Genomic DNA, 7,041 nt, shown 5'->3' with positions numbered 1-7,041 from the left:
AAAAAAAGAAAAGTAGTCCGGTAAATGGAAAGGAATAATAGCCTCAAATAGCCTTCTTATTTCCCTCACAGTTGTAACAGGTACTTATTCTTGTTGGGTGCTGTCTCATACCATGCAACCGTAAGTTGATGCAGAGGCTCATAAAAACAGCACTTACTAAAACTTCCCTTAACTATCCTCCACCTTATCCAGAGAAGCTTCTTCTTTTGGAAAATCAAGCAAAACAACTAGGCCAAGTCTTGTTTAAAAAGTTTGAAAAGAAAGCTGTAAGGAAATACAAGGGGAGGGGTTGTTAGATATAAGTTCTAAATTTGTTTTCAAAGAATTAGTAAGTCAGTATGCTTCTTACTGACAGTTCTGGTAAAAATGGAAAAGTGGCAATTTGGTAGAAACCACACAACTCCTTTACTCACTCTGGATTTACTAGCACTTAAGAGCGCTAAGGTTGGAGCCTTAATACTGGCCCTGGAAACTTTTTCTGTTCAGCCCATCAATATTGTTAGTGACTCTGCTTACGCTATTTATTGCAGAACCTTGAAACAGCTCTCAAGTCCACTCTCGAGCCCACCCTGTGTGCACTTTTTCTTAGACTTAGCAATTGCTAGATCAACATACACATCCTATTTTTATCACACATATTCGAGCCCACAGCTCACTGCCTGGTCCATTGGCTTATGGCAATGAACAAGCAGATCTGCAAGTTATGATGTCACTGCTTGACAAAGCCACCCAATTTCATCAATTTTTCCACCAAAATTGGAGAAATTTAACGAAACAATTTAAACTCACCCAAAGACTAAAGAAATTATCCTGCAATGCCCAGATTGCCAGCTCACAGGCACCTCCCCTCCTTCAACAGGTGTTAACCCTAGAGGACTAGAACCTAATCAGTTATGGCAAACAGATGTTACTCACGTCCCTAAATTTATAAAACTAAGATATGTACATGTATCCATTGACGCCAATTCTCACTTAATTAGCGCACATACTTTTCTGGAGAGTCCACCCAACATATTATTAAACATCTTCTCTTAACTTTTGAGTTTATGGGGCGGCCCAAAAAATTAAAACTGACAGTGGCCCAGCTTATGCCAGCTCACAATTTCTAAAATTTTGTCAGACGTAGAACATCCAACATTCCACAAGCATCTCAAATAACCCCTAAGGACAGGCCATAGTAAAACATATCCATTCCACTCTTAAAAATATACTCAAAAAAACAAAAAAGGGGGAATATCAGTAAGAACCTGGCAACACTATTGGCACAAGCCTTATCTACCCTTAATTTTTAAAATTCAGATGATAAATTTCAATCAGCCATAGAAAAGCACTTTGCTAAAACCTCTCAAGACATAAAACCTGCAGTTTAATGGAAAAATGTAAATAGTAACGTATGGTGTAGTCCAAATGATTTGCTAACATGGGGAACAGGATATGCTTGTGTTCATACCCCTTCAGGTCCTCTCTGGATTCCAGCACGACACATCAAATCATAACATGGCGTGGCTAGGACCCAACCCGGTACCAGAAATGAAGGACTTGTCCCTGCAGGACCCGCAGCCCTGGATGACACGGCTTCCTAGGATGACATGAGTCCCAGACATTACCTGGGGGATGCTGAAGAAGACAACTCAGAAGGTTGAGCGAATCCTGCTCCAGACACAGACACCATTCACTCCAGATAACTGGTTCCTTGCTATGCTTTCTGTTGTACATTGCAACTCTCGTAGGGTATTAACCCTTCTTATTTTCTCATCTGCCTGCAACTTGCACCTGCTACTCTCTATTGGGCTCATCTCTTAGATCTGCTTTTCTTTTGCCGTTACTTGGGCAGACACCCACTTCTCAGCCTGTAACAACGTAACTGCTTGGCTAGGAGGGACCGACTTACCCTCACTGGGGTCCCTCATTAATGGCACACATTGGATTAAGGTGCCAGATAACACTATATATCACTACACTATCCTCCCACTGTGCGTTAGTTATAAAAGTTCTAACCCTTACTGTGTACCGCCCAAACTCAAGTATGGCTACATTGTGGCAAAGGAAATGCCTTAACATTCTTGGTTGCAGACAGACTCAAACTGGGCAATACAACCAACACCACTTTCCCCAACATTCCTTCCTGTGCTAAAGAACGTAGCCGGGAAAGTAACAGATTCCACTTTGGCTGGAAGGTCTGTCATGGAGGACAAGCCCGTAGACTCCACTTAGGCTATTACAACATCTTAGACTGGAGCCCTCACTGCCACTTGCAGAGCAACCATACTAATGTCTGCATCCATCGCGGCATTAATCACAGTTTTGTAGCCACGTCCCGTTCCCCTATAATTTGGGCCGATGGAGGGATGGGATATCCCAGACCCCAAGTAGAGTCCATGCGACCCCCAAGACATTTTATGGTGCCTGGGACATCTTAGCATCTCCCTTAACACCTGGTATGGGACATATCATAATTCCAGTAACAACTATATTGTGACTTTTATTCATAATCACACAGATCAGTGCCTGAGTTGCACTACCCATCCATATGTTTTCCTTATGGGAACCAGTATTTCCATTACACCCCAGAACTCCACGTTTGTGACCTGAGTGCAGGGACAGGTTTGGTTCGCCTCATGCATCACTAATTACAATATATCTCATTTAAATACTACAAGAGTCATGGTATTAAGGAGACAATCTGAAGCATTCCTACCAATTTTACACGTGATTGGCAAGGTTCCTCTGCTCTTGCCACCTGAGAACGTGCCCCGTACCAGGTCAGACCCAAAAGATTCACAGGCACACTTATAACCTGTATAGTCTCAGTCATAGTCATCTTAGCAACTGCTAGTATTGCTGTGGACTCTATTACTGAATCAATACAAACAGTTACCTTTGTAGATAACTTGGCCAAAAATGTGTCTAATGAACTTCTCTTACAGCAGGGTATAGATCAAAAGATTCTTGCAAGGCTGCAAGCCCCTGAGGCTGCCTTAGAATATGTAGGGGAGCGGCAAGATGCACTGGCATTCTGATAGCACTTAAACGGTGACTGGGAGCATAAGCATACCTATGTCACCTCTCTACCTTGGAATCAATCAATACATAGTTGGAATGAGATGCAACAACACCTCTGGGGAACCTTACATGATAATTTAACAGCAGACGTAAGGCAACTTAAAACTAAAATTCTAGAATCCCTAAACACCGTAGATCTACACACCCAACAGAGAGCCATATGGAAGGATGTGCGATAAATCTCTTCTGGATAACCCCCACTCCTGCGGGGGGGGGTCACTCCTTGATTGGAAAAGAATGTTACTGATTATACTCATGTTTGTCTTCTGTTATTTACTAATTCTAAGATGTGAAGCCAGAAAACGAGTTATAACCGCTATGCCTAACAAATCTGTTGCTGCACACATCTGTACTCCTCAATCAACAAAACCTGATGCAAAACACAGAAAAGGGGGAGATGTAGGAGATCAGTCAAGGTGGTGGGAAAAGTTATAAAAATTATAGGGAAAGATGCAAACCTTTTTGGAAGGCCAGGAGGTTTTAAAAAAGCTTCAAGAGGATTCAGCTAAAGGCAGTTAAATTCTCTTAAGAGCAAGGGTTAGATAACAAGGGAAAGTAAAGGAACTTATCTAGATAAATTTGTTTACTCCTGTCTCCAGAAACTAACCTTTGATCATTTGTGTGCAGGACAGCTCTCTACTTAGGGGGTCGACAATGTTAATTACCCACAAATTGTATTTGCTCCAAGCTTTCCTCATTAAATCTGTACTAAATAAACATGAGCATCTCCAGCTTATCAGGGCAGCTAACTCTCTTCCGCCCTAGTGCCAGCAGCCTCCTAGCCTGCTCTTCCACTAGATATCCATGTCTGAGAACTTCTTTTATCTATCGCCCGGCCAGGGTCTGCATGGCTCCCCCAGGGTCTGCAGGTCAGACCTGGCAAGTGATTACTTCTTTTATACTTTTTCCTATACCTAACATGTCAACAATGTTGACAGCATCTTCAGGAGTAGATTCCATCTCAAGAAACTACTTTCTTTGCTCATCCCTAAGAAGCAACTCCTCAGCCACTGATGTTTTATCATGAGACTGCAATTCAGTCACATCTTCAGATTCCATTTCTAATTCTAGTTCTCTTGTCATTTTCACCAATTCTGCAATTCCTTCTTCCACTAAAGCCTTGAACCCCTCAAAGTTATCCATGAGGGATGGAATCAACTTCTTCTAGATTCCTGCTAATGTTGATATTCTGACTTCCTCCTGTGAATCATGAATGTTCTTATGGCATCTGGAATGGTGACTCCTTTCCAGAAGGCATTCAATTTACTTTGCCCAGAGCCATCAGAGGAATCACTTTCTACGGAAGCTAGTCTTTTTTATTTATTATATATATTTTGGAGATGCAGTCTTGCTCTGTCGCCCAGGATGCAGCGCAATGGTGTGATCTCAGCTCCCTGCAACTTACACCTCCCAGGTTCAAGAGATTTTCCTGCCTCAGCTTCCCGAGTAGCTGGGATTACAGGCACCTGCCACCATGTCCAGCTAAGGTTTGTATTTTTAGTAGACACAAGGTTTCACTGGAGACAGGGTTTCACAATGTTGGCCAGGCTGGTCTTGAACTCCTGACCTTGGGTGATCTGCTGCACTGGCTTCCCAAAGTGTTGCGATTACAGGCATGAGCCACCATGCCCAGCCTATGGCAGCTATAGTCTTAAGAAATCACTTAAATAATACAACTTGAAAGTAAAAAGCACTCCTTGATCCATGGACTGCAGAATGGATGTTGTGTTAGCAGGCATAAAAATAACATTAATCTCCTTGTACAACTCCATCAGAACCCATGGGGGACCAAGTACACTGTCTATGAGCAGTAATATTTTGAAAAGAATCTTTTTTCTGAGCAGTAAGTCTCAACAGTAGGCTTCAGATATTTAGCATGCCATGTATACAGATGTGCTGTGTGATGGTTAATACTGAGTGTCAACTTGACTGGATTGAAGGATGAAAAGTATTGATCCTGGGTGTGCCTGTGAGGGTGTTGCCAAAGGAGATTAACATTTGAGTCAGTGGGCTAGGGAAGGCAGATCCACCCTTAATCTGAGTGGGCACAATCTAATCAGCTCTCAGAGAATATAAAGCAGGCAGAAAAACGTGAAAAGGAGAGACTGGACCAGCCTCTCAGCCTACATCCTTCTCCTGTGCTGGACGCTTCCTGCCTTCAAACTTTGGACTCCAAGTTCTTCAGTTTTGAGACTCAAAGTGGCTCTCCTTGCTCCTTCAGCTTGCAGACAGCCTATTGTGGGACCTTGTCATTGTGTAAGTTAATACTTATAAACTCATATATATGTGTGTGTGTGTGTATGTATGTGTGTGTGTGTGTGTGTATATATATATATATATATATATATACACACACACACATCTCCTATTAATTCTGTCCCTCTAGGGAACCCTAATACATGCTGTCAACCAGGCTTTGTTGTTTCATTTACAGAGCATGTAGAATAGCTTTAGCATGATTCTTAAGGGCCCTAGCATTTTCAGAATGATACACGAGCATTGGCTTCAACTTAAAGTTGCATTAGCTTCTGACAAGAACAGCCTGTCCTCTGAAGCTGTGAAACCAGGAACTGACTTCTTCTCTCTAGCTGTGAAAATCCTAGATGGCATCTTCTTCAAATAGAAGGCTATTCTGTCTACATGGAAAACCTGTTTTTGGTGTAGCCACCTTCATCAATGATCTTAGCTAGATCTTCTCAGTAACTTGCTGTAGCTTCTGCATCAGCACTTGCTGCCTCTCCTTGCACCTCCATGTTACGGAGACGGCTTCTTTCCTCAAACTTCATGAACCAAGCTCTCTGCTAGCTTCAAACTTTTCTTCTGCAGCTTCCTCACCTCTCTCAGCCTTTCCAGAACTGAAGAGTTAAGGTCTTGCTCTGGATTAGGCTTTGGCTTCAGGGAAGGTTTTGGCTGCTTTGATCTTCTCTCCAGAGCACAACTTTTTCCTTATCAACAACAAGGCTGTTGCGCTTTCTTATTATTTGTGTGTCCACTGATGTAGCACTGTTAATTTTCTCCAAGAACTTTTTCTTTGCGTTCACAACTTGGCTGTCCGTGATGCAAGAGGCCTACCTTTGGCCTGTATCGGCTTTTGACACGCCTTCCTCACTAAGCTTTACCATTTCTAGTTTTTGATTTACAGTGAGAAATGTGGGACTCTCTCCTTCACTTAAGCACTCAGAGGCCATTATAGGGTTATTAATTGGCCTAATTTCAATATTGTTGTGTCTCAGGGAATAGGGAGTCCCAAGTAGAGGGACAGAGATGGAGGAATGATCGGTGTGTGGAGCAGTCAGAACACACACATTTATTGATTGAGTTTGCTGTTTTATATGGGTGTGGTTCATGGTGTCCCAAAACAACTACAATGGTAATATCAAAAATCACTGATGACAGATTACCGTAACAGATACAATAATAACGAAAAAGTCTGGAATATTGTGAGGATTACCAAAACGTGACACAGAGAAATGAAATGAGCACATACTGTTAGAAAAATGGTTTTGATAGACTTGCTTGATGCAGGGTTGTCACAAACCTTCAATTTTTAAACAAATGCAGTATCTGCAAAGCTTAATAAAGCAAAGTGCGGTAAAACAAGGTATGGCTGTATCTTAGCTAAGAGAAACACTGATGTCTGAGATTGAATCTAAGTAGACAGAACTACTGGAAGAACTATTATTACATCTACTAATACTACCACCAACTCCACAACTACAACTCCTACAATTACCATTATTAATACAAACTTAGTGCTTACTAGTGCCAGACACCTCTCTAAGGGCATCGCAGATATATTAATTCACTTGTCAAAAATATCTTCTCAGATGGGTATTATGATTATACTCATTTTAAAGATGAGGAAACTGAGGCGCAAAGAGGTTGAGCAACCCGCTGAAAATCATTCAGCTAGTAAGAAGATGAGTCAGGAGTCAACCCAGGCAGATGGGTTTAGAATGTGACTCCTTTTTTTTTTTT

The 7,041-nt window shown here is 41.9% G+C and overlaps 1 protein-coding gene across 4 annotated transcripts in view; it reads right to left on the bottom strand.

Moving 5' to 3' along the window:
* PSMD1 (proteasome (prosome, macropain) 26S subunit, non-ATPase, 1) overlaps positions 1-7,041 on the bottom strand; it is a 122,070-nt gene that overhangs the window by 81,752 nt on the left and 33,277 nt on the right. The gene's annotated exons all lie outside the window — the stretch shown is intronic.

Source organism: Colobus angolensis, unplaced genomic scaffold, assembly GCF_000951035.1.
Source record: "Colobus angolensis palliatus isolate OR3802 unplaced genomic scaffold, Cang.pa_1.0 Scaffold33, whole genome shotgun sequence".
NCBI classification, from domain to species: Eukaryota; Metazoa; Chordata; class Mammalia; order Primates; family Cercopithecidae; genus Colobus; species Colobus angolensis.
Note: the sequence above shows the minus strand (reverse complement) of the source record. Positions and strands in the feature narration are given on the sequence as shown.